This window comes from Scyliorhinus torazame, chromosome 24 (assembly GCF_047496885.1).
Source record: "Scyliorhinus torazame isolate Kashiwa2021f chromosome 24, sScyTor2.1, whole genome shotgun sequence".
Lineage (NCBI taxonomy): Eukaryota > Metazoa > Chordata > Chondrichthyes > Carcharhiniformes > Scyliorhinidae > Scyliorhinus > Scyliorhinus torazame.
The window spans coordinates 27260221-27287144 of record NC_092730.1 but is presented as its reverse complement, the minus strand read 5'-3'; the positions used below and the strand labels follow the sequence as shown (position 1 = coordinate 27287144).

General features: G+C 53.6%; 1 protein-coding gene across 1 annotated transcript in view; it reads left to right on the top strand.

Annotated features, from left to right (window-relative positions):
• The first annotated feature begins 1443 nt into the window (after positions 1-1443).
• LOC140400103 (protein cornichon homolog 2-like) overlaps positions 1444-26924 on the top strand; it is a 146723-nt gene continuing 121242 nt past the window's right edge. Inside the window, exon 1 of the mRNA XM_072489582.1 lies at positions 1444-1510. The gene's annotated coding sequence lies outside the window, so the exon portion shown is untranslated. The remainder of the gene's footprint in view (positions 1511-26924) is intronic.

Below are 26924 nucleotides of genomic sequence, written 5' to 3'. Positions count from 1 at the left end.
GGAAGAAGTTTGATCCAGTGGGATTGTTTACAATGGGAATGAATGGGAAGAGGTTTGATCCATTGGGATTGTGTACAATGGGAATGAAGGGGAACAGGTTTGATCAAATTGGTTTGTGTACAATGGAGTGAATGGGAAAAGGTTTGAACCATTGGGATTCTGTACAATGGGTGTGAATGGGAAAAGGTGTGATCCACTGGGATTGTGTCCAATGGGAGTGAATGGGAAAAGGTTTGAACCATTGGGATTCTGTACAATGGGTGTGAATGGGAAGGGGTTTGAACCATTGGGATTCTGTACAATGGTAGTGAATGGGAAAAGGTTTGAACCATTGGGATTCTGTACAATGGTAGTGAATGGGAAAAGGTTTGAACCATTGGGATTCTGTACAATGGGAGTGAATGGGAAAAGGTTTGATCCATTGGGATTGTGTACAAATGGTGTGAAATTTGCCCAGTGATACTGAGGGACCTGAGAGTCAACCATAGAATGTGGGACTTGAGTCTCATGAATCAGGGAATCATACAATTGCTACAGTGCTGAAGGAGGCCATTCGGCCCATTGACCCTCTGAAAGAGCACCCCAGCGAGGCCCAATCCCCATCCTATCCTCGTAACCCCACCAAAGCTTTGGACACTAAGGGCAAATTCGCACGGCCAATCGACCTAACCAGCACATCTTTGAACACTACGGGGCAATTTTACCACCCAACCTGCACATCTTTGGACTGCGGGAGGAAACCGGAGCACTGGAGGAAACCCGCGCAGACACGGGGAGATAATGCAAACTCCGCACAGATAGTCACCCGAGGCCGGAATTAGACCCGGTCCCTAGCGTTGTGAGGCAGCGGTGCTAACCGCGGTGCCACTGTGCAGCCCCTGAAGGCCAGACTGGGTTGGTGCGACAGGTGTCCTTCACTAGAGGGGAATTGCTGATGCAGTCTTCTAACTGAACGAAAATCAAAACTATTAAATTTACTGCCGCGATTTGCCGTCATGAGTTCGGAACTCAACAAGCTGGAGATGCCAATTCTCGTACCAAAGTGGCGAGACTTCCGGACGGTGCTCAGAGAGTCACTGAGGGTGTCTGTCCTTGTCGCTCAAATCTCCACATGTGACCTACATTCGTGACCCCCCCTCACTCCTCCGCCCCCCCCCCCCCCCAGCCTCACCTCCCCTTCCTGCACAAACGTGCAGAGGACACTGTGACCAAGCTGACACTGAGAAGCTTCATGAGCTGGAAGCGTCGGCGGGTTCCCACGTCAGACAGCACACACACCGTGGAGCTCTGCGATGTAACAGTGATAAACTACATTTGAAGGCCAAAGAAACGTGTAACGTGGTACAGGAGACATTTGAGAATCTACAGCGTATGCCTCATGCCTCAACTTTATTGCCATGTATTGGCCTCCTAATCACACCCTCTCTTATCTCTGTTGCAGATCATTGCTTTCGATGAACTGAGGACGGACTTTAAGAACCCCATTGACCAGTGTAATCCCATCCGAGCAGTAAGTACAAGCTTCCTTGATTGTTTCTGAGCTCCGCATGTCCAGCGCGTGTCTGCTAGAATGGGAAGGGATTTGACCCAATCTGATTCTATACAATGGGAGTAAATGGGTCCATTGGGAGTGTGTACAATGGGAGTGAATGGAAAGGGGTTTGGGTCCATTGGGATTGTGTACAATGGGAGTGAATGGAAAGGGGTTTGGGTCCATTGGGAATGTGCACAATGGGAGTGAATGGGAAGGGGTTTGGGTCCATTGGGAGTGTGTACATGGGGAGTGAATAGGACGGGGTTTGGATCCATTGGGATTGTGCACAATGGGAGTGAATGGAAAGGGTTTGGGGAGTGAATAGGACGGGGTTTGGATCCATTGGGATTGTGCACAATGGGAGTGAATGGAAAGGGTTTGGGTCCATTGGGATTGTGTACAATGGGAGCGAATTGGAAGGGGTTTGGCTCCATTGGGATTGTGCACAATGGGAGTGAATGGGAAGGGGTTTGGGTCCATTGGGAGTGTGTACATGGGGAGTGAATAGGACGGGGTTTGGATCCATTGGGATTGTGTACAATGGGAGTGAAGGGGTTTGGGTCCATTGGGATTGTGTACAATGGGAGTGAATGGGAAGGGGTTTGGGTCCATTGGGATTGTGTACAGTGGGGGTGAATGGGAAGGGGTTTGGATCCATTGGGATTGTGTACAATGGAAGTGAATGGGAAAGGGTTTGGGTCCATTGGGATTGTGTACAATGGGAGTGAATGGGAAGGGGTTTGGGTCCATTGGGATTGTGTACAATGGGAGTGAATGGGAAGGGGTTTGGGTCCATTGGGATTGTGTACAATGGGAGTGAATGGGAAGGGGTTTGGATCCATTGGGATTGTGTACAATGGAAGTGAATGGGAAAGGGTTTGGGTCCATTGGGATTGTGTACAATGGGAGTCAATGGGAAGGGGTTTTATCCTTTGGAAATGGGGTAATTATGAAGAGATTGCAACCTTCCATTAAACCTCTGGTTTCCACCCAAACTCCCCCCAGCTTAGCCCCCCAAACATCTACAGCATAATGGTGCCCAATCCAGCGTTAAACCGAAGACTTTGTGCCTGATCAATCTCAATCCCCTCACTGACGAAGCCCACTTGTCATGACTCTTCACCCACATAATACTGACCCCCATATTTTGAGACTGCACCCCCTGGTTCTAGACTCTGGATTACCCCTCCCCACCATGAGGCGGAAAAATCCTCTTAGCGTCAAACCCCCCCATCCTCAGAATCTCTGATGTTCCATTAAAGCTGCAACTGGCGTAGGCCTCAACCTACTCAACATCACCTCATTGGACCATCCCCCTTCATCCCAGGAATCACCCCTGATCCATCTCTGAACTGAAATCATTCAGCGGGCGGGATTGTCCTGTTCCAACGTGTGTTTCCCGGCGGTGAGCCGTTTGCTGCCGTCGGGATTCTCCCTCTTCCCGTCGCTTGGCAACGGGATTTCCCGTCGGAGCTAACCCCACGCCGCTGGGAAACCTCACGGGCGAGGTGGGGGGGGGAGGGGGGGTTCCACTTGCCGATCGGACAGGACCGGTGGCCAGGGAATTCTGCCCATAATCCCCGTTTCCAGCCCCCTCCCTCGGCCACCTTAAATCTGTGCCCCCCCCCCCCCCTCCTCCCACCCCACTCCTTGTACCATTAGCCAATGGGCCTAGCTTTCCTTTGTCTCCCTTATCCATATTCATGTGGAGGAAGGCAGTAACATGCTGGCAACGTCACTGGGCCAGTAGGCCAGGTTAGTGTCCCGGGGCGACACGGGTTCGATCTCCAACATGGCAGCTGCTGGGCTTTAAATGCTATTAATAAAATCGGGAGTTTGGATTTTCACCAAATCTCAGTAATGGCGATCATCGATTGCCGTAAAAAAAAAAACACCTGGTTCACTAATGTTCCCATTAGGGGAAGGGAGAAATCTGCCGTCCTTACCCTGGTCTGGCCTACATATGTCCTTACAGACAATGTCCCAGACACCACGATCACCATTCCTGGGTATGTCCTGTCTCACCGGCAGGACAGACCCAGCAGAGGTGGCGGCACAGCAGTACACAGTCGGCATGATGTCGCCCTCGCAGTCCTCAACATCGACTCTGGACCCCATGAAGCCCCAAGGCGCCAGGTCAAACATGGGCGCGGAAAACTCCAGCTGGATACCACGTCCCGGCCACCGTCAGCTGGTGAATCAATACTCCTCCGTGTTGGACGCTACCTGGAGGAAGCAGTGAGGGTGGCAAGGGCACAGGATGTACTTTGGGTGGGGGGCTTCAATGCCCCTCTCCAAGACTGGCTCGGTAGTACCACCACAGACCGAGCTGGCCGGGCCCTAAAGGACAGAGCTGTTGGACTGGGACTGCAGCAGGTGGAGAGGGAACCAACAAGAGGGAAAAATCTGTTTGACCCCCGTCCTCACCAATCCACCTTGTGCATTTGCCCGTGACAGCATTGGTAGGTATTGCCACCTCACAGTCCTTGATGACGTATCAAGTCGTGTGGCACTACCGCCGTGCTAAATGGGGTTAGACTTCGTACAGATCGAGCGACTCAAGACTGGGCGCCCAGGAGGCCCTGTGGGCCATCAGCAGCAGCAGAAGCGTGTCCGACCACAGCCTGTAACCTCATGGCCCGGCAGATCCCCCAGTCTACCGTTACCACCCAGCCGGGGGGTCAACCCCGGTTCAATGAAGAGTGTAGGAGAGCGTGTCAGGAGTAACACCAGGCAGACCGGAAAATGATGTATCTAACCTGGTGAAGCTACAACACGCGACTGCTTGTGAGCCAATCAGCATTAGCAGCAAGTAATCGACAGAGCGAAGCGATTCCACAACCAACACGTCAGATCTAAGCTCTGTAACCCTGCCACATCCAGCCGTGAATGGTGGCGGACAATTAAACAACTCACTGGGGGAGGAGGCTCCACAAATATCCCCGTCCTCAATGATGGAGGAGCCCGGCACATCTGTGCAAATGACGAGGCCGAGGCATTCGCAACAATCTTCAGCCGGAAGTGCCGAGTGGATGATCCGTCTCGGTCTCCTCCGGAGGTCCCAGCATCACAGATGTCAGTCCTCAGCCAATACGATTCGCTCCGCGTGAGATCGAGAAAAGGCTGAAGGCGCTGGATACGGCAAAGGCTTTGGGCCCTGACAATATCCCGCAATAGTACTGAAGACGTGTGCTCCAGGACTTGCTGCACCGCTAGCCAAGCTGTTCCAGTCCAGCTACAACACTGGCATCTACCCGGCAATGTGGAAAATCACCCAGGTGTGTCCTGTACACAAGAAGCAGGACAAATCCAACCCAGCCAATATCCGCCCTATCAGTCTGCTCTCCATCAGCAGCAAAGTGATGGAAGGAGTCGCCAACAGTGCTATCAAGCGGCACTTACTCAGCAATAACCTGCTCACAGACACTCAGTTTGGGTTCCGCCAGGGTCACTCATAGATTATCATAGAATTTACAGTGCAGAAGGAGGCCATTCGGCCCATCGAGTCTGCACCGGCTCTTGGAAAGAGCACCCTACCCAAGGTCCACACCTCCACCCTATCCCCATAACCCAGTAACCCCACCCTACACTAAGGGCAATTTTGGACACTATGGGCAATTTAGCATGGCCAATCCACCTAACCCGCACATCTTTGGACTGTGGGAGGAAACCGGAGCACCCGGAGGAAACCCACGGACACACGGGGAGGATGTGCAGACTCCGCACAGACAGTGACCCAAGCCGGAATCGAACCTGGGACCCTGGAGCTGTGAAGCATTTGTGCTAACCACAATGCTACCGTGCTGCCCCTGACCTCATTCCAGCCTTGGTTCAAACATGGACAAAAGAGCTGAATGTCAGAGGTGAGGCGAGAGTGACTGCCCTCGACATCGAGGCAGCGTTTGACCGAGTGTGGCATCAAAGAGCCCGAGCTACACTGGAGTCAGTGGGAATCAGGGGGAAACTCTCCGCTGGTTGGAGTCAGACCCGGCACAAAGGAAGATGGTTGTGGTGGTTGGAGGTCAATCATCTCAGCTCCAGGACGTCACTGCAGGAGTTCCTCAGGGTCGTGTCCTCGGCCCCAACCATCTTCAGCTGCTTCATCAATGACCTCCCTTCCATCACAAGGTCAGAAGTGGGGATGTTTGTGGACGACTGCACGATTTTCAGCACCATTCACGGCTCCTCAGATACTGAATCAGTCCCTGTCCAAATGCAGCAAGACCTGGACAATATCCAGGCTCGGGGCTGACAAGGGGCAAGTTACATTCACACCACACAAGTGCCCGGCAATGACCATCTCCTACCAGGGGCAGCACGGTAGCATTGTGGTGAGCACAATTGCTTCACAGCTCCAGGGTCCCAGGTTCAATTCCGGCTTGGGTCACTGTCTGTGCGGAGTCTGCACGTCGTCCCCGTGTCTGCGTGGGTTTCCTCCGGGTGCTCCGGTTTCCTCCCACAGTCCAAAGATGTGCAGATTAGGTGGATTGGCCGTGCTAAATTGTCCCTTCGTGTCCAAAATTGCCCTTAGTGACCAAAATTGCCCTTAATGTTGGGTGGAGTTACTGGGTTATGGGGATAGGGTGGAGGTGTGGGCTTGGGTAGGGTGCTGTTTCGAAGAGCCGGTGCAGTCTCGATGGGCCGAATGGCCTCCTTCTGCACTGTAAATTCTATGATATTCTATGATACAAGAGAGGATCTAACCATTGCCCCTTGACATTCAATGGCATTAAACAATAATCTTTATTCTTGTCACAGGTAGGTTTACATTAACACTGCAATGAAGTTACTGTGAAAATCCCCTCGTCGCCACATTCCGGCGCCTGTTCGGGTACACAGAGGGAGAATTCAGAATGTCCAATTCACCCCACAAGCACGTCTTTCGGGACTTGTGGGAGGAAACCGGAGCTCCCGGAGGAAACCCACGCAGACACGGGGGAGAACGCGCAGACTCCGTACAGACAGGGACCCAAGCCGCGAATCGAACCCGGGGCGCTGTGAAGCAACAGTGCTCACTAACCACTGTGCGACCGTGTTGCCATCACTAAATCCTCCAATGTCAACATCCTGGGGGTTACCATTGATCAGAAACTGAACTGGGCCCAGCCACATTAATACTGTGGCTACCAGAGCAGGTCAGAGGCTGGGAATCCTGCGGAGAGTAACTCAACTTGAATATGTTCAATGCCCAGAGACCCCGCTGCTCTCTGGGGTGGTAGAATACCGCATGTTAACGGCCCTCATCCCCATCTTAAATAGAACACCCTATCCCCGTAACCCAATAACCCCCTCCTAACCTTTTTTCGACACTAAGGGCAATTTATCACGGCCAATCCACTAAACCTGCACATCTTTGGACTGTGGGAGGAAACCGGAGCACCCGGAGGAAACCCACGCAGACACGGGGAGGACGTGCAGACTCCGCACAGACAGTGACCCGGCGGGGAATCGAACCTGGGAAACTGGCGCTGTGAAGCCACAGTGCTAACCACTTGTACTACCGTGCTGCCCGAATGGTCGACCTCTTATTCTTAATAACCGGGTTCCCTCGGTCTAGTCTCGTCAAGAGATTGGGGGGGGTGGGGGGTGGGGGACGACATCTTCTCAGCATCCAGCCTGTCAAACCCCCCCCCTCAGGATGTTTCAACATGGTCGCCCCTCAATCTTCTAAACTCCAATGGGTACAGGCCCCAACCTGCTCCACATTTCCTCAAAAGGTGCGCCCTGCATCCCGGGAATTTGCCCACTGAACCCCTGCCGGAACTGCTTCTCAGGCATTTACAGCGGGGTGCTCTGGCCGCTTGGCAATGGGACTTCCCCGCTGGAGCCGGCCCACGCTGCCGGAAGACCCACGGCGGCAGTGGGCCGCCCGTGGAGAAAGTTAGCTGCCACGCCCAAAGAATTCCAGACTCCATCTTTATCCAAGAAAGGAGACCAAAACTGTACACACTTCCCACGCTTGGTCACACCAAGGGCGTGTACCGTTGCTGTAAAACATCCCTTAATTTTGTATTCGATTCCCCTCGCGATAAAGGCCAACATTCCCATTTGCCTTCCCTTTATGGGGAAAATATTTTTATTTGGTTTCGAACATTGTATACGTGAAACAAGTCAATGCAAAATGAAAACCGCTTATTGTCACAAGTAGGCTTCAAATGAAGTTACTGTGAAAAGCCCCGAGTCACCACATTCCGGCGCCTGTTCGGGGAGGCCGATACGGGAATCGAACCGTGCTGCTGGCCTGCCTTGGTCTGCTTTCAAAGCCAGCGATTTAGCCCCGTGTGCTACATCACGAACAACAGAACCCCTCCCACCCCCACTCCAACAACCAATACCCCAATAACTCAAAGAAACCCCCACCATCCCTAACAACCCCCCACCCCCCCAACCACCCCCTCTCCTTATCAGTTAACGGTAACCAATGCTTTAAAGTGTAGAGTCAACAGATCCCGTCTCTTGTGGGTTCCTTCCACCTTTCCCCCTCTCAAAGCAAACTTCTCCAAATACAGGACGTCCATTCCCCCCCGCCCCGCCCCCCCGCCACCTCTCCCGCCCCACCACTCCGAGGCACAGGGAGGAGAAGCTGATTTCCACCCCAATAGGACCCGCCTGCGGGCAATCACTGAGGCAAAGGTTTAAACAGCTGCCCCACGCTCCCGTCCGCAGCTCCGCCAAGTCCGACACCCCAATTATGGCCCCGCAGGGGACTGGGCTCAAAATCCAGGTGCACGATCGCCAACGTGGCGCTGGTAAACAACCTCCAGAATACCTCCAACTTCGAGCAGGATTGGCCGGACCCCTCCCATGCCTCTCGCAAACGTCCTCCCCTCCCACGGCTCATATTGGATCTCGTCAGGTGCGCCCTGTGCGCCACCTTTAACCGTATCAACCCCAGCCTCGCACAGGAGGTCGAGGCATTCACCCTCCGCAACACCTCATGCCACATCCCCTCCCCCAGCGCCACCCCTCAGCTCCATTCCCACTTGGCCTTAACCCCCTCCGGCGAAGCCATATCCTCCTCCAGAATCGTCCCATGAATCGCCGAGATGACCCCCCTCCCCCTCCAATCCCATCACCAACAACACCCTTTCCAATAACGAGGAGGGAGGGGGTGTCACCGGAAACCTTTTTTGTAAAGTCCCGCACCAGCATGTACCTAATGGCCTCCGTCCGCGGAATCCCAAACTTCTCCGTCAACTCCTCAAAGCTGCCCTTCCAAAAATAATTCCCTCACCCTCCGCTCCTGGAGATGGTGTTTAACCCTGAAAAGTGTGAGGTTGTCCATTTTGGAAGGACAAATATGAATGCGGAATACAGGGTTAACGGTAGAGTTCTTGGCAATGTGGAGGAGCAGAGAGATCTTGGGGTCTATGTTCATAGATCTTTGAAAGTTGCCACTCAAGTGGATAGAGCTGTGAAGAAGGCCTATGGTGTGCTCGCGTTCATTAACAGAGGGATTGAATTTAAGAGCCGTGAGGTGATGATGCAGCTGTACAAAACTTTGGTAAGGCCACATTTGGAGTACTGTGTACAGTTCTGGTCGCCTCATTTTAGGAAGGATGTGGAAGCTTTGGAAAAGGTGCAAAGGAGATTTACCAGGATATTGCCTGGAATGGAGAGTAGGTCTTACGAGGAGAGGTTGAGGGTGCTAGGCCTTTTCTCATTAGAACGGAGAAGGATGAGGGGCGACTTGATAGAGGTTTATAAGATGATCAGGGGAATAGATAGAGTAGACAGTCAGAGACTTTTTCCCCGAGTGGAACAAACCATTACAAGGGGACATAAATTTAATGGTGGAAGATATAGGAGGGATATCAGAGGTAGGTTCTTTACCCAGAGAGTAGTGGGGGCATGGAATGCACTGCCTGTGGAAGTAGTTGAGTCGGAAACATTAGGGACCTTCAAGCGGCTATTGGATAAGTACATGGATTACGGTAGAATGAAGGGGTGTAGATTTATTTGTTCTTAATCCAGGACAAAAGTTCGGCACAACATCGTGGGCCGAAGGGCCTGTTCTGTGCTGTATGTTTCTATGTGCTATGTTCTATGTTCCTCCCATTCCCAAATTCTAGCAGCCAGCCTAGCCGGCTCACACACGTGATTCCCTCGGACCGGTATCAACTTCGGTCCCTTCCCCCAACTTAAAACGCTGCCGAAATTACCCCCATATCTTCAGCGTGGCGACCACCACCGGACTACTCGAGTATTTACCTGGGAAAACGGGAGCGGTGCCCGGAACCCCGACCCCCTAGAAGAACCTCGTCCATATCGCCTCCATCTCCCGACCCCAGCCCCGTACCTTCTCGTAGTTCGCCGCCCATCAGATTGGGTAGAGCCAAACCCCCTGAGTGTCGCCCTCTCTGAAGCACCGTCCTCCGAATCCTTGCCACCTTACCCACCCAGACAAACGACAAAATCAACCGTTCCACCCCCATAAACGATCGTCTTCGGCAAATAGGCCGACAAGCACTGGAATACAATAAAGATATTCATCATTCCCGCCTGCCCGCGGCCTGCCAATGATAGGGGGAGGCTGTCCCATCTCAACACATCTGCCTTGACCCCACCCACCAGGCTAGTGAAATTCCAGTTTACGGAGCAGGGCCCTATCTCGAGCCAAGGGCTCTATCGCCAGCCCTGCCACCATCTTAAACCTCATTCTCTTACCCACCAGCACCGCTATCGCCTGCTCAAACAAGAGGGGGGACACCCCTGCCTCGTTCCCCTATGCAGCTGAAAATACCCCTAGTGCTCGTTCAAGATTCTCTTAAGGTTAACGTGCAGGTTCAGTCCGCAGTTAGGAAGGCAAATGCAATGTCAGCATTCACGTTGAGAGGGTTAGAATACAAGAGCAGGGATGTACTTCTGTATAAGGCTCTGGTCAGACCCCATTTGGAGTATAGTGAGCGGTTTTAGACCCGGTATCTAAGTAGGATGTACTTGTCATGATATGCACTCCTGCACATAATAAGATACAGACAGGCAGTGACAGACACCCAGTACAGCCAATCAACACACAGGACAGAACACCACCAACCACCAAGCAGAACACTAGAGGGTGATCTCCCACTATAAAACACACGAGGCATCAACACTCTGCCTCTTTCCACTGGCGACAAATGTAGTGACAGTCAGGGTGTATATATCAGCACCTTTTACACGTGGCTCAGAGCTAGTCTGGTCTAGTTAGTTATAGTAAGCATGCTTAGATTAGTAGAGTGTCAAACCCACAGCGAACTGTGTGCACTGCTTAACAAGTTCAATAAAACGTATTGAACCAACATCACAGTTTGGAGTCTACTTTCAAGTACAACTGCATCCAGTTGCAGTCCGTGTTACCCCAGGGTGAATAACACGACATGGTACCAGTAGTCTACTTTCTCTAAGTGGTTTACCTCGAGTGATTCCGTGAGGACCAGCAAGTGCTTTCCAGCGGCATGGAGAAGATCCAGGCCACTCCACAGCTACGGATCTCCAGCAATCTTGACGCCAACTGGCGGGCCTTCAAACAAAGGTTCCTTCTCTACATTGAGGCCTCGGGCCTCAACGGTGCGCCCGATGCAAGAAAAATTGCGCCGCTCCTATCAACTGTGGGGGAGCAAGCCATCCAGATTTTCAACTCACTTAATTTTACCGACGCGCGGACAAGACCAAATTCAAGACCGTTTTGGAGAAGTTCGACAGTCACTGTGAAGTCGAAACAAACGAGAGCTCTGAGCGCTATATCTTCCAGCAACTTCCTTCAGGGTAAGGATGAACCTTTCCAATCCTTTCTAACTCATCTCCGTATATTAACGCAGTGCTGCAATTATGGTGACACCGCTGATTCCATGATCAGGGATCAGATCGTGTTTGGGTGCACTCCAATTCCTTGCGGGAGCAACTCCTCAAAATTAAGCACATGACCCTGCCAGTCGCAATCGAGACGTGTATAGTGCATGAACATGTGAGAAATCGGTACTCCCGTTTCAAATCGGCAGAATACGAAAAACTTGCCTCCCACGGGGCAGAGAGTGTACAGGCCATCGCCCGGATGCAGCGCCTCAGTGTCGAAGAAAGCGGCCATTCCGCGCGCTTTTCCCGGGGCCCCACGCATGCGCAACACGAACGGGAGAACGAAGCGGCCGAAAACCAAACTGCGCAGGCGCGAACGTCGGCTGACCGCACTGTGCATGCGCGACGACGCACGGAGCGTAACGACGTCAACGTCATGACGTGCCCGAACTGCGGCACCGCCCACTTAAAGCGGCAATGCCCTGCAAAAGGCCGGCGATGTTTAAATTGCGGGAAGCCTGGACATTATGCTGCCTTGTGCAGGTCTGCACCATCAGTCAAGGGCCAGCGATCCCAATTCCAACGCAAGTGCGTTCGATGAGTACAGCCAGGTTTACTGGATTCTGATCCTGGTAGCACTACATAGAACATAGAACATAAACATAGAACATTACAGCGCAGTACAGGCCCTTCGGCCCTCGATGTTGCGCCGACCTGTGAAACCACTCCAAAGCCCATCTACACTATTCCCTTATCGTCCATATGTCTATCCAATGACCATTTGAATGCCCTTAGTGTTGGCGAGTCCACTACTGTTGCAGGCAGGGCATTCCACGCCCCTACTACTCTCTGAGTAAAGAACCTACCTCTGACATCTGTCCTATATCTATCTCCCCTCAATTTAAAGCTATGTCCCCTCGTGCTAGACATCACCATCCGAGGAAAAAGGCTCTCACTGTCCACCCTATCCAATCCTCTGATCATCTTGTATGCCTTAATTAAGTCACCTCTTAACCTTCTTCTCTCTAACGAAAACAGCCTCAAGTCCTTCAGCCTTTCCTCATAAGATCTTCCCTCCATACCAGGCAACATTCTGGTAAATCTCCTCTGCACCCTTTCCAATGCTTCCACATCCTTCCTATAATGCGGCGACCAGAACTGCACGCAGTACTCCAAATGCGGCCGCACCAGAGTTTTGTACAGCTGCAACATGACCTCATGGTTCCGAAACTCAATCCCTCTACCAATAAAAGCTAACACACCGTACGCCTTCTTCACAACCCTCTCAACCTGAGTGGCAACTTTCAGGGATCTATGTACATGGACACCTAGATCTCTCTGCTCATCCACACGGCCAAGAATCTTACCATTAGCCCAGTACTCTGTCTTCCTGTTATTCCTTCCAAAATGAATCACCTCACACTTTTCTGCATTAAACTCCATTTGCCACCTCTCAGCCCAGCACTGCAGCTTATCTATGTCCCTCTGTAACATGTAACATCCTTCCGCACTGTCCACAACTCCCCCGACTTTAGTGTCATCTGCAAATTTACTCACCCATCCTTCTACGCCCTCCTCCAGGTCATTTATAAAAATGACAAACAGCAGTGGCCCCAAAACAGATCCTTGTGGTACAACACTAGTAACTGGACTCCAGTCTGAACACTTCCCATCAACCACCACCCTACGTAGATGATGTACGGATCCAGAGGACGACTGCCTGGAGTCCCCCTATCTTGTGGGCATTATCACTACATGTGAATATACCTCCTCAAATTCAGCAAGACGCCTATCTATCCTCAATGTGGATTCCGCGGACGAATGGCGTGCTGTCATACACGTTAACCTATGCAGCATCCAGTTCAAGCTGGACACTGGTGCTTCTGCCAATTTCACATCTCAAGCTGATTTTGACCGCATTAAAAAGCAACCCCAAATTCTTCCGCCAGCCTGCCAGCTCCTCGATTATAATGGCAATGCCATAACTGCTCTAGGATCTTGTCATCTATTCATCTCCAACAAGACCATCAATGTCACACTGCGATTCGAAATCATCACGCCTGATAAGGCATCCCTGCTACGGTGCCCATGCAGGTCAGCTACTCAACCTGGTACAGCGAGTCCATGCCATGTCCCCTGCCAATGTGGATCTTCGGGCTGACATTGATGACATCCTTGCTCAATACCCGGATGTGTTTGATGGGATGGGCTCTCTGCCATACTGCTACAAGATCCTACTCAGGCCTGATGCCACGCCTGTGATCCATGCACCACGCCGGGTGCCGGCTCCTCTGAAGGAACGTTTAAAGGCGCAGCTACAGGAGCTCCAAGACCAGGGCATCATCTCCAAAGTGACGGAACCGACTGACTGGGTCAGCTCGATGGTCTGTGTAAAGAAGCCCTCAGGAGAGTTGTGGATATGCATAGATCCCAAAGATCTTAACCGGAACATAATGCGGGAACACTACCCGATCCCGAAGCGGGAGGGACTGACCAGTGAGATGGCACATGCCAAATTCTTCACGAAGCTAGATGCATCGCGTGGTTTCTGACAGATACAACTGGACGAGTCCAGCAGGAAGCTCTGCACGTTCAACACACTATTTGGCAGGTACTGTTATAACCGTATGCTGTTCGGCATTGTCTCAGCCTCTAAAATCTTCCACAGGATCATGGAGCAGATGATGGAGGCATTGAGGGTGCGCGTGTCGATATAGATGATGTAATCATATGGCCCACGACCCCCGAGGAATACATATCTCGTCTCAAACAAGTCTTTCGACGTGTCCATGCAAACGGCCTCAAGCTGAACAAGGCCAAGTGCTCCTTTGTCATGTCATCCATCAAGTTCTTGGGTGACCAGATATCCCAGCAGGGTGTGCGACCAGATTCGGACAAGGTCAAGGCCATTAACGCCATGAAGACCCCGGAAGACAAGAAGGTGGTGCTACGCTTCCTCGGTATGGTGAACGTCTTGGGAAAATTCATTCCCAACCTGGCCTCACACACCACGGCTCTCAGGCATCTGGTAAAGAAGTCCACTGCATTCCAGTGGCTACCCACACACCAAGCAGAGTGGCTCGAGCTCAAAGCAAAGCTCACCACTGCTCCGGTACTATCGTTTTTTGACCCAGACAGGGAAACAAAAATCTCCACGGACGCAAGCCAGGACGGCATTGGTGCGGTGCTCCTCCAGAGGGATGACTCCTCGTCCTGGGATCCAGTGGCCTATGCGTCAATGGCCATGACTCCTACTGAGCAGAGGTATGCCCAGATGGAAAAAGAGTGCCTGGGCCCTCTAACCGGCATTGTAAAGTTCCATGACTACGTCTACGGTCTACCAACATTTACAGTGGAGACTGACCACAGACCCTTGGTCTATATCATTCATAGGGACTTTAATGACATGACGTCCAGGTTTCAGCGCATTCTCCTTCGACTCCGAAGGTATGATTTTGAGTTAGTACACACACTAGGCAAGGAGCTGATAATTGCGGATGCCCTGTCCCGCTCCATCACCTCGCCCTGTGAACAGGTTGACTTCATCCGCCAGATTGAGGCACAGCTGCAGCTGTGTGCCAGCAACCTCCCGGCCTCAGATGAAAGAGTGATCAGCATTCGTGAGGAGACTGCCAAAGACCCTCTTCTGCAGCGTGTAATGCACCACCTCGCAAACGGCTGGCAGAAAGGGCAATGCCCTCAGTTCTTTAATACGAAGGACGACCTGACAGTGGTCGAGGGGATCCTCCTCAAGCTCGATCGTATCATTATTCCTCACAGTCTGCAGAGCTTAGTGCTCAAACAGATCCACGAGGGACACCTAGGTGTCTAAAAGTGTAGGCGCAGGGCCCGGCAGGCTGCCTATTGGCCTGGAATCAGCCAGGACATCTCCAACATGGTCCTCAATTGTGTGACCTGCCAGCGTTTCCAGCCTGCTCAAACTCCAGCAACACGAGATCGTGACCTCTCCGTGGTCCAAGGTGGGAATCGACCTTTTCCACGCCAATGGGCGTGACTATGTGCTCATCATAGATTACGTCTCAAGTTACCCGGAAGTTGTGAAGCTGTCCGACCTCACATCAAGCACAGTCATCAAGACCTCCAAGGAGACATTTGCCAGGCACGGTATTCCACTCGCTGTCATGAGTGACAGTGGTCCCTGCTTCCACAGCCAAGAGTGGTCCAATTACGCCAAGTCGTACCAATTCAACCACATGACCTCAAGCCCACACTACCCGCAGTCCAACGGGAAGGTTGAGAAAGGGGTCCATATAGTGAAGCAACTGCTCTGCAAGGCTGCGGACTCTGCTTCTGACTTCAACCTTGCGCTGTTGGCGTACAGGGCAACCCCTCTGTCCACCGGTATGTCTCCGGCTCAACTCCTCATGAATAGAGTCCTGCGGACGACTGTTCCGGCCAGACACTTACCAGACCTGGATCACCTCCCAGTGCTGCAAAAGGTGCAGCAACTCAAGAACCGGCAAAAGCTGACGTACGATGCTCCTGCTACCGATTTGCCTGTGCTATCTCCGGAGGACGCTGTTCGGATCAAGCGACCTGATGGAGGCTGGTCAGCCCCAGCTGTTGTTGTTCGACAGGCTGCTCCCAGATCGTTTGTAGTTCGTATGGCTGAGGTCTCCATTGTCAGGCGCAACAGAAGGTCACTCCTCAAAGTTGCCTGCCCACCACCAGATCCTACTTTTCCAGATGTTGATATGCCTCCTCCGGACACCTCGCGCCACGAGGCCACCAATCTGGCAGCAATCCCGCCTGTCAAGGCGCCGTCGTCCCCACCTTCACCTCTCAGGCGATCGACAAGGATCCGACGCAAGCCCCAAAGATTGGACTTGGAGACATTTATCTGTAAATTTTGTTCTGCATCTGCACGCTTGACACCTCCCCTGTGTATATTCATCCACCCGCCATTTAATGTAAAGCACGGTAGCATTGTGGATAGCACAATTGCTTCACAGCTCCAGGGTCCCAGGTTCGATTCCCCGCTGGGTGACTGTCTGTGCGGAGTCTGCACATCCTCCCCGTGTGTGCGTGGGTTTCCTCCGGGTGCTCCGGTTTCCTCCCACGGTCCAAAGATGTGTAGGTTAGGTGAATTGGCCGTGATAAATTGCCCTTAGTGTCCAAAATTGCCCTTAGTGTTGGGTGGAGGTTACTGGGTTATGGGGATCGGGTGGAGGTGTAGGGTGCTCTTTCCAAGAGCCGGTGCAGTCTCGATGGGCCGAATAGCCTCCTTCTGCACTGTAAATTCTATGTAAATAGTTCTACATGTAAATACAGTCGCATATGCTCCAAGCAACGGACAATTCTTTTTAAAAAGGGGAGATGTCATGATGTGCACTCATGCACCTAATGAGATACAGACAGGCAGTGACAGGCACCCAGTACAGCCAATCAACACACAGGACAGAACACAACCAATCACCAGGCAGAACACTGGAGGGCGGTCTCCTACTATAAAACACACGAGGCATCAGCACTCTGGCTCTTTCCACTGGCGACAACTGTAGTGACAGTCAGGGTGTATATATCAGCACCTTTTACACGTGACTCAGAGCTAGTCTGGTCTAGTTAGTTATAGTAAGCATGCTTAGATTAGTAGAGTGTCAAACCCACAGCGAACTGTGTGCACTGCTTAACAAGTTCAATAAAACGTATTGAACCAACATCACAGTTTGGAGTCTACTTTCCAGTACAACTGCATCCAGTTGCAGCCCGTGTTACCCCAGGGTGATTAACACGATAGTACTGGCCTTGGAAAGGGTCCAGAGGAGGTTCACAAGAATAATCCCTGAAATGAAGAGCTTGTCGTATGAGGAACAGTTGAGGACTCTGGATCTGTACTCGTTACAAGATACTGCGAGGCCTGGATAGAGTGGACGTGGAGAGGATGTTTCCACTTGTAGGAAAAACTAGAACCAGAGGACACAATCTCAGACTAAAGGGACGATCCTTGAAACCAGAGACGAGGAGGAATTTCTTCAGTGAGAGGATGGTGAATCTGTGGAACTCTTTGCCGCAGAAGGCTGTGGAGGCCAAATCGCTGAGTGTCTTTAAGACAGAGATAGATAGGTTCTTGATCAATGAGTGGATCAGGGGTTATGGGGAGAAGGCAGGAGAATGGGGATGAGAAAATATCAGCCATGATTGAATGGCGGTGCAGACTCAATGGGCCGAGTGGCCTAATTCTGCTTCTATGTCTTGTGGTCTTCACCTCATTCATATGAATGCTCACCTTCAGTTCCTTGTATAATAATTTGACCTATGCCACAAACTTAGGCCCAATCCCAAACCGCTCCAACACAGCAAACAAATAACTCCATTCTCCTCGATCAAACGCCTTCTCCGCGTCCAGCACCACCTCCAGCTCTCCACATCCCTTCTAATGGGGAGGGCACCACGTTTAACAAGCGCCATACATTTGAGGACAACTGCCTACCCTTTACAAGCCCTGTCTGATCCTCCCCAATCACCTATGGGAGACGCTCTTCCAACCTAAGCGACAATATCTCGGCAAAAAATCTTGACATCCACGTTTCTCAGGGATGTTGGCCGATATGAGCCACACTCCACCTGGACCTTATCCGTTTTAAGCAACAGTTTAATATTTGCCTGTCCCATCGTCTCTGGGAGTGCCCCCTTAGCTACCATGTCCTCAAACATCTCCACCACCAGTGGCACCAGCCTGTCCAAAAACCTTGCTGTAGGATTCCACCGGGAACCCATCTGGGCTTGCTGCTTTATGCGTTTGCATCTTCCCGGCCCTCTCCTACTTTAGGAAGCTCCAGCCCCACCCCAAGAAGTCCCTCATATCCGACTCGTCCTCCGGGGCTCCGGCCTGTACAGCCTTTTATGAAACTCTTCAAATGCCCTGTTCACCTGCTCCGGTGCCACCACCAATCCCCTCGCCCCATCCCGGACCTGAACAATCATTCACCAGGCCGCCCGCTGGCGGAGCTGTCACTGCCAACAAGCGACTGGCCTTCTCCCCATATTCGTATACTACTCCCTTCGCCTGCCTCAATTGGCGTAGCGCTTTCCCTGTGGACAGAAGGTCAAACCACGCCTGCGGGGTTCCTTTCCGCCGACCAAAACCTCCAGTATGTGACCCTCCCGCTTACTTCCCGTCAACTTCCAGGATTTCACCTCCCGGCCACCGCCGCTCCTCTCTATCCTCCCTATCTCCCTGCGCCGTATACGGGATGATCTCCGCCCATGGGCAGCACGGTAGCACAAGTGGTTAGCACTGTGGCTTCACAGCTCCAGGGTCCCTGGTTCGATTCCCCGCTGGGTCACTGTCTGTGCGGAGTCTGCACATCCTCCCCGTGTGTGCATGGGTTTCCTCCGGGTGCTCCGGTTTCCTCCCACGGTCCAAAGATGTGTAGGTTAGGTGAATTGGCCGTGATAAATTGCCCTTAGTGTCCAAAATTGCCCTTAGTGTTGGGTGGAGGTTACTGGGATATGGGGATAGGGTGGAGGTGTAGGGTGCTCTTTCCAAGAGCCGGTGCAGTCTCGATGGGCCGAATAGCCTCCTTCTGCACTGTAAATTCTATGTAAATAGTTCTACATGTAAATACAGTCGCATATGCTCCAAGCAACGGACAATTCTTTTTAAAAAGGGGAGATGTCATGATGTGCACTCATGCACCTAATGAGATACAGACAGGCAGTGACAGGCACCCAGTACAGCCAATCAACACACAGGACAGAACACAACCAATCACCAGGCAGAACACTGGAGGGCGGTCTCCTACTATAAAACACACGAGGCATCAGCACTCTGGCTCTTTCCACTGGCGACAACTGTAGTGACAGTCAGGGTGTATATATCAGCACCTTTTACACGTGACTCAGAGCTAGTCTGGTCTAGTTAGTTATAGTAAGCACGCTTAGATTAGTAGAGTGTCAAACCCACAGCGAACTCTGTGCACTGCTTAACAAGTTCAATAAAGCGTATTGAACCAACATCACAGTTTGGAGTCTACTTTCCAGTACAACTACATCCAGTTGCAGCCCGTGTTACCCCAGGGTGATTAACACGATAGTACTGGCCTTGGAAAGGGTCCAGAGGAGGTTCACAAGAATAATCCCTGAAATGAAGAGCTTGTCGTATGAGGAACAGTTGAGGACTCTGGATCTGTACTCGTTACAAGATACTGCGAGGCCTGGATAGAGTGGACGTGGAGAGGATGTTTCCACTTGTAGGAAAAACTAGAACCAGAGGACACAATCTCAGACTAAAGGGACGATCCTTTAAACCAGAGATGAGGAGGAATTTCTTCAGCCAGAGGGTTGGTGAATCTGTGGAACTCTTTGCCGCAGAAGGCTGTGGAGGCCAAATCACTGAGTGTCTTTAAGACAGAGATAGATAGGTTCTTGATCAATGAGTGGATCAGGGGTTATGGGGAGAAGGCAGGAGAATGGGGATGAGAAAATATCAGCCATGATTGAATGGCGGTGCAGACTCAATGGGCCGAGTGGCCTAATTCTGCTTCTATGTCTTGTGGTCTTCACCTCATTCATATGAATGCTCACCTTCAGTTCCTTGTATAATAATTTGACCTATGCCACAAACTTAGGCCCAATCCCAAACCGCTCCAACGCAGCAAACAAATAACTCCATTCTCCTCGATCAAACGCCTTCTCCGCGTCCAGCACCACCTCCAGCTCTCCACGTCCCTTCTAATGGGGAGGGCACCACGTTTAACAAGCGCCATACATTTGAGGACAACTGCCTACCCTTTACAAGCCCTGTCTGATCCTCCCCAATCACCTATGGGAGACGCTCTTCCAACCTAAGCGACAATATCTCGGCAAAAAATCTTGACATCCACGTTTCTCAGGGATGTTGGCCGATATGAGCCACACTCCACCTGGACCTTATCCGTTTTAAGCAACAGTTTAATATTTGCCTGTCCCATCGTCTCTGGGAGTGCCCCCTTAGCTACCATGTCCTCAAACATCTCCACCACCAGTGGCACCAGCCTGTCCAAAAACCTTGCTGTAGGATTCCACCGGGAACCCATCTGGGCTTGCTGCTTTATGCGTTTGCATCTTCCCGGCCCTCTCCTACTTTAGGAAGCTCCAGCCCCACCCCAAGAAGTCCCTCATATCCGACTCGTCCTCCGGGGCTCCGGCCTGTACAGCCTTTTATGAAACTCTTCAAATGCCCTGTTCACCTGCTCCGGTGCCACCACCAATCCCCTCGCCCCATCCCGGACCTGAACAATCATTCACCAGGCCGCCCGCTGGCGGAGCTGTCACTGCCAACAAGCGACTGGCCTTCTCCCCATATTCGTATACTACTCCCTTCGCCCGCCTCAATTGGCGTAGCGCTTTCCCTGTGGACAGAAGGTCAAACCACGCCTGCGGGGTTCCTTTCCGCCGACCAAAACCTCCAGAATGTGACCTTCCCGCTTACTTCCCATCAACTTCCAGGATTTCACCTCCCGGCCACCGCCGCTCCTCTCTATCCTCCCTATCTCCCTGCGCCGTATACGGGATGATCTCCGCCCATGGGCAGCACGGTAGCACAAGTGGTTACCACTGTGGCTTCACAGCTCCAGGGTCCCTGGTTCGATTCCCCGCTGGGTCACTGTCTGTGCGGAGTCTGCACGTTCTCCCCGTGTCTGCGTGGGTTTCCTCCGGGCGCTCCCGTTTCCTCCCACAAGTCCCGAAAGACGGGCAGGATAGGTGGATTGGCCGTGCTAAATTGCCCTTCGTGACCAAAAAGGTGAGGAGGGGTTATTGGGTTACAAGGATAGGGTGGAAGTGAGGGCTTAAGTGGGTCGGTGCAGACTCGATGGGCCGAATGGCCTCCTTCTGCTCTGTATGTTCTATCTCTCCCCTTACCACCTCCTTCAGCCCCCAAACCGCCGACGGCGACCCCCCCCCCATTCTTATTGAACCCCACATAATCGTCAATCACCTTCCCCATCCTCGACAAAAACCCGGATTCGCGAGCAGCTCCGCATCCAACCCCCACACCGGCCTCCTCTCCCCAACCTCACCCGCCAAAGGCGGAGCGCGATCCGGGATCGCAGTCCCCAAGTATTCCGCTCTCCCCACCCGCGACAGCGACGACCTTCCCATCATAAAGACGCCAATCCTTGAGTATACATTATGCACTGGCGTAAAAACGGAATACTCTCTACCCAGTGGATGTAAGAACTGGCACAAGTCACCCCCCACCACCCCTCCATCTCCTTCATAAACGCTGCCAACATCTTCACCCCCCCCTCAAGTGGGTCAACGAGCGCGTGGTTCACTTTGATCCATCTTCGGTGGCAACACTGCATTTAAATCCCCACCGAAAATTAACTAATGCATGTCCAGACTTGGTATGACCGCCAACATTCTCTTCATAAAACTCTACATCATCCCACCAGCACCGCTAACCACCCCCCCAGGCCCTGCTATCGAAGCCCATGGGGGACACCTGACTCACCCAACTCTTCCGCAGCCGCATCGGGTCCTTCGCCCTCAAGCGGGTCTCCTGAAACAGTGCCACGTCGAGTCTCCAGCTGTTCAAATGCAAGGGAACTCTCGCGCCCCCCCCGTCCTTCCCAGAAACCCTCCAACTACATCCTCTCAAAACCGCTCCTCTCTGCCTGCTCTCCATTCACCCCTCCCAGCCCCGTCAGAACCGGCCCACACGGGCATGGCCCCTCCCCCCACCGCCCTCCCACCCCCCAGCCAACTCACGACGACTAGCGAGGTGCCCCCACACCACATCCTCCCTCAAGCCTTGTACAAAAACCAACAGAACCCCCACCCCCGCACCCAGCCCTTCTAAACAATCCTACTTGAAACAAAACCCTCGCAGAAGGGGGTAAAACTCCCCAACGCATTACCCCAACGTCGCCAAACCCTCCCCTCCCCAACCACAACACATGGACACAAAGTCCAAACTCCTTTCAGGCCCAATCCTTCCGCCCTCACGAACGCCTCCTCTTCCTCATCCGCCGTCTCAAAGGAATGGTCCCTGGAATTACGCCTAACTCTCAACTCCGCCGGCTCGACCACCCCGAGTCGCACATCGTTCTTGTAAAGCGCTGCCTTCGCCCTGATAAAGGCCGCCCGCCTCCTCGCCAGCTCCACCGTGACGTCATGGTACGCCCATCTCAGCCCCTTCTCCGTCGTCTGACAGCCGCAGAAACAGACTCTCGGTGGCTCATTCGCCTTTGGCTCCGGCTGGAGCGACCGATGAGCGCGATCCAGCTCCCAAGGGGGCGCGTCCTCCTCCTCCCTCAATCTCCGAGAAGCCCTCCGACGGCCTCCGGCCCCCCCAGGCGGCCCCACGATCCGGAGATTCTCTCGCCGTGACCTCCTCCACTCTGACTCTCAGCCCATTATTGCTCTCCTCCGCCTTCCGCAGTTCCTCTCCCATCGCTGTGCCTTGACAAGGCCTCAACACTCCCCCTTCCTCCCGTACTGCAGTCGCCATCTTACCAAGAGCCTCCTTTGATTACGTTTAGATTTATTGTCACGTGTACCGAAGTACAGTGAAAATTATAGTTCTGTGTACAGTCCAGACAGATCGTTCCATGCATGGAAACGTAGTACATACGATAAATACACAATGTTAATACGTAGACACAGTCATCGGGTGACAAATGCAGTGTAGTACGACGCAGTTGAGAAGATGTGTAGAGAGATCAGATCAGTCCATAAGAGGGTCGTTGAGGAGTCTGGTGACAGTGGGGAAGAAGCTGTTTTTGAGTCTGTTCGTGCGTGTTCTCAGACTTCTGTATCTCCTGCCCGATGGAAGAAGTTGGAAGAGTGAGTAAGCCGGGTGGGAGGGGTCTTTGATTATGCTGCCCGCTTTCCCCAGGCAGCGGGAGGTGTAGATGGAGTCAATGGATGGGAGGCGGGTTCGTGTGATGGACTGGGCGGTGTTCACGACTCTCTGTAGTTTCTTGCGGTCCTGGGCCGAGCAGTTGCCATGCCAGGCTGTGATGCAGCCCGATAGGATGCTTTCTGTGGTGCATCTGTAAACATTGGTAAGGGTTAATGTGGGCAGTATGGTAGCATAGGGGTTAGCACAGTTGCTTCACAGCTCCAGGGTCCCAGGTTCGATTCCCCGCTGGGTCACTGTCTGTGTGGAGTCTGCACGTCCTCCCCGTGTCTGCGTGGGTTTCCTCCGGGTGCTCCGGTTTCCCTCCCCAGTCCAAAGACGTGTGGGTTAGGTGGATAGGCCGTGATAAATTGCCCTTAGTGTCCAAAAAAGGTTACGTGGTGGTTACTGGGTTATGGGGGTAGGGTAGATACGTGGGCTTGAGTAGTTGCCCTTTGTAAGGGCTGGTGCAGACTCGATGGGCCGAATGGCCTCCTTCTGCACTGTAAATTCTATGACATGCCAAATTTCCTTAGTTTCCTGAGGACGTATAGGCGTGCTTTCTTGGTCATAGCGTCGATGTGGGTGGACCAGGACAGATTGTTGGTGATGTTTACACCTGGGAATTTGAAGATGTCGACCATCTCCACCTCGGCACCATTTTGTCGGGGCCAATGGATCACCCACCAACTGTTTGAGCATTCCCATCGTCCCCTTCCCATACCGCTCGAAATGCTTGGCCCCTGCCGCTCAAACTCCACCGCCATTGCCTCGGCCAACGTGTCCTCCATAATGGACTGGGCGTGGCCCCCACCCGGCGGGTGAGCTCCCGCCATCTTTTCTCCCACAGCGCTCCTCATCGCACCCGAGCTCCCGGGAGTACAGGCGCTCCCTCCTTTCCGCCCGGTATCCTTCCATTGGATTTTCAACATCCTCGAATTACCGCAACTCTTCTGAACCAGAGGCTGGTCTAGCACACTGGGCTAAATCGCTGGCTTTTAAAGCAGACCAAGGCAGGCCAGCAGCACCGTTCAATTCCCATACCAGCCTCCCCGAACAGGCGCCGGAATGTGGCGACTAGGGGCTTTTCACAGTAACTTCATTTGAAGCCGACTCGGGACAATAAGCGATTTTCATTTTTCATTTCGAAGGCCGATCATAGAAACCCCCCCCCCCCCCCCCCCCACCCCCAAATCTGGGTGAGAAGGGCCAATGACGAAAGCTCTCGCAGGAACCACCCAATGTACGACCTCCACACCATGTTGCCACTGGAATGCCCGATTTGCCTCCCTAATCACCCGTTGGGCCTGCAGACTCACATTTTGGTGATTCACGTACCAGGACACCCGTCGGGCGCCGGCCGTGGGCGGAGCCGACCTGCCAGGTAGTGCGCCCCCAGGCAACCGCCTGGCCAGCCCCTGGCCACCACCCAGCAGCCCCCCCCCAGCCCGCTCGGAAGCCGCAAGCCTGTGCCGCGCAGCGACCTGCCAACTCCGGAAGCCCACATTTTGGTTACTTCCGTGGCCAGGGTCAGCACCCCAGACAACGCTGCCCAGCGAGGAGCGCGATCTGCAACGGGTGCGTAAAGAAGGGCCACTTCTCTAAAGTCTGCCAGGCCCGACCGGTTTCTAAACCCAGCAGCGCTGCGTGTAGCCCGCCGGGGACCGCCCCCATCTTCGACGCGACCCGCCACGTGCGACCCGTGGGGGCCGCCATCTTCGACGCCACCCGCCACGTGCGACCCGTGGGGGCCGCCATCTTCGACGCCACCCGCCACGTGCGACCCGTGGGGGCCGCCATCTTCGACGCCACCCGCCACGTGCGACCCGTGGGGCCGCCACCTTCGACGCCACCCGCCACGTGCGACCCGTGGGGGCCGCCATCTTCGACGCCACCCGCCACGTGCGACCCGTGGGGGCCGCCATCTTCGACGCCATCTTCGACGCCACCCGCCACGTGCGACCCGTGGGGGCCCCCATCTTCGACGCCACCCGCCACCTGCGACCCGTGGGGGCCGCCATCTTCGACGCCATCCGCCACGTGCGACCCGTGGGGGCCCCCATCTTCGACACCATCCGCCACGTGCGACCCGTGGGGGCCCCCATCTTCGACGCCATCCGCCACGTGCGGCCCGTGGGGGCCGCCATCTTCGACGCCACCCGCCACGTGCGACCCGTGGGGGCCCCCACCTTCGACACCATCCGCCACGTGCGACCCGTGGGGGACGCCATCTTCGACGCCACCCGCCACATGCGACCCGTGGGGGTCCCCATCTTCGACACCATCCGCCACGTGCGACCCGTGAGGGCCGCCATCTTGGAATCACCTGGAACCCCTGCTCAACAGATGGCACACTGGCCTCCGCTACCCTCGATCAGCCCACCCACCTCCCGAAGCTCGCCTCCATCACCCTCGACCAAATCACCTCACTAAATCCATGATGGCCGTCCGGATCAACGGCCGCGAGACGACCTGCCTCTTCGACTCCGGGAGCACGGAGAGCTTCATTCAGCCAGATTCAATATGGCGCTGCTCCCATCCAATTTTACCCGCGACTCAGAAAATCTCCCTGGCTTCCGAATCACATTCCGTGGAAGTCCGTGAGTACTGTGTCACAACCCTTACAGTGCGGGGAGTCGAGTACAAAAATTTCACACTCTACGTCCTCCCCCAACTCTGCGCTGCCCTATTACTAGGTCTAGATTTCCAGTGCCACCTCAAAAGTCTTACCTTGGAGTTCGATGGACCCCTGCCCCCTCTCACCATCTGTAGCCTCTCGACCCTTAAGGTCGCCCAACCCCCGCTCTTTGCTAACCTCACCCCAGACTGTAAGCCCGTCGCCACTAGGAGCAGACGATACAGTGCTCGGGACAAGGCCTTTATCAGGTCAGAGGACCAGCGACTCCTGCGGGAAGGGATCATAGAGGCCAGTACTAGCCCCTGGAGAGCCCAAGTGTTGGTCGTCAAAACTGGGGAGAAGCACCGGATGGTCATCGACTACAGTCAGACCATCAACCGGTACACGGAGCTCGATGCGTACCCCCTCCTCCGCAATTCTGACATGGTCAATCAGATTGCGCAGTACCGAGTCTTCTCCACTATTGACTTGAAGTCCGCGTACCACCAGCTCCCCATCCGCCCGGAGGACCGCCAATACACGGCCTTCGAGGCAGATGGCCACCTCTACCACTTCCTCAGGGTCCCCTTCGGCGTCACCAATGGAGTCTCGGTCTTCCAACGGGAGATGGACCGAATGGTTGACCAGTACGGGCTGCGGGCTATGTTCCCGTATCTGGGTAATGTCACCACCTGCGGCCATGACCAGCAGGACCGTGACGCTAACCTCCAACATTTCCTCCACACCGCCAAGCTCCTTAACCTGACATACGATGAGGAGAAATGCGTTTTCCGCACAACTCGCTGAGCCATCCTTGGCTACGTTGTGGAAAACGGAGTCCTAGGGCCCAATCCCGACCTCCTGGAACTCCCCCTCCCCCACTGCCCCAAGGCCCTGAAGAGATGCCTGGGGTTCTTCTCTTACTATGCCCAGTGGGTCCCCAATTATGCGGATAAGGTCCGCCCACTCATTAAATCCACCATTTTTCCCCTGACGGCTGAGGCCCGCCAGGCCTTCAACCGCATCGAGGCAGATATTGCCAAAGCCACGATGCACGCTGTGGACAAGTCCATCCCGTTCCAGGTGGAGAGCGATGCGTCGGACTTTGCCCTGGCCGCTACCCTCAACCAGACGGGCAGGCCCATGGCTTT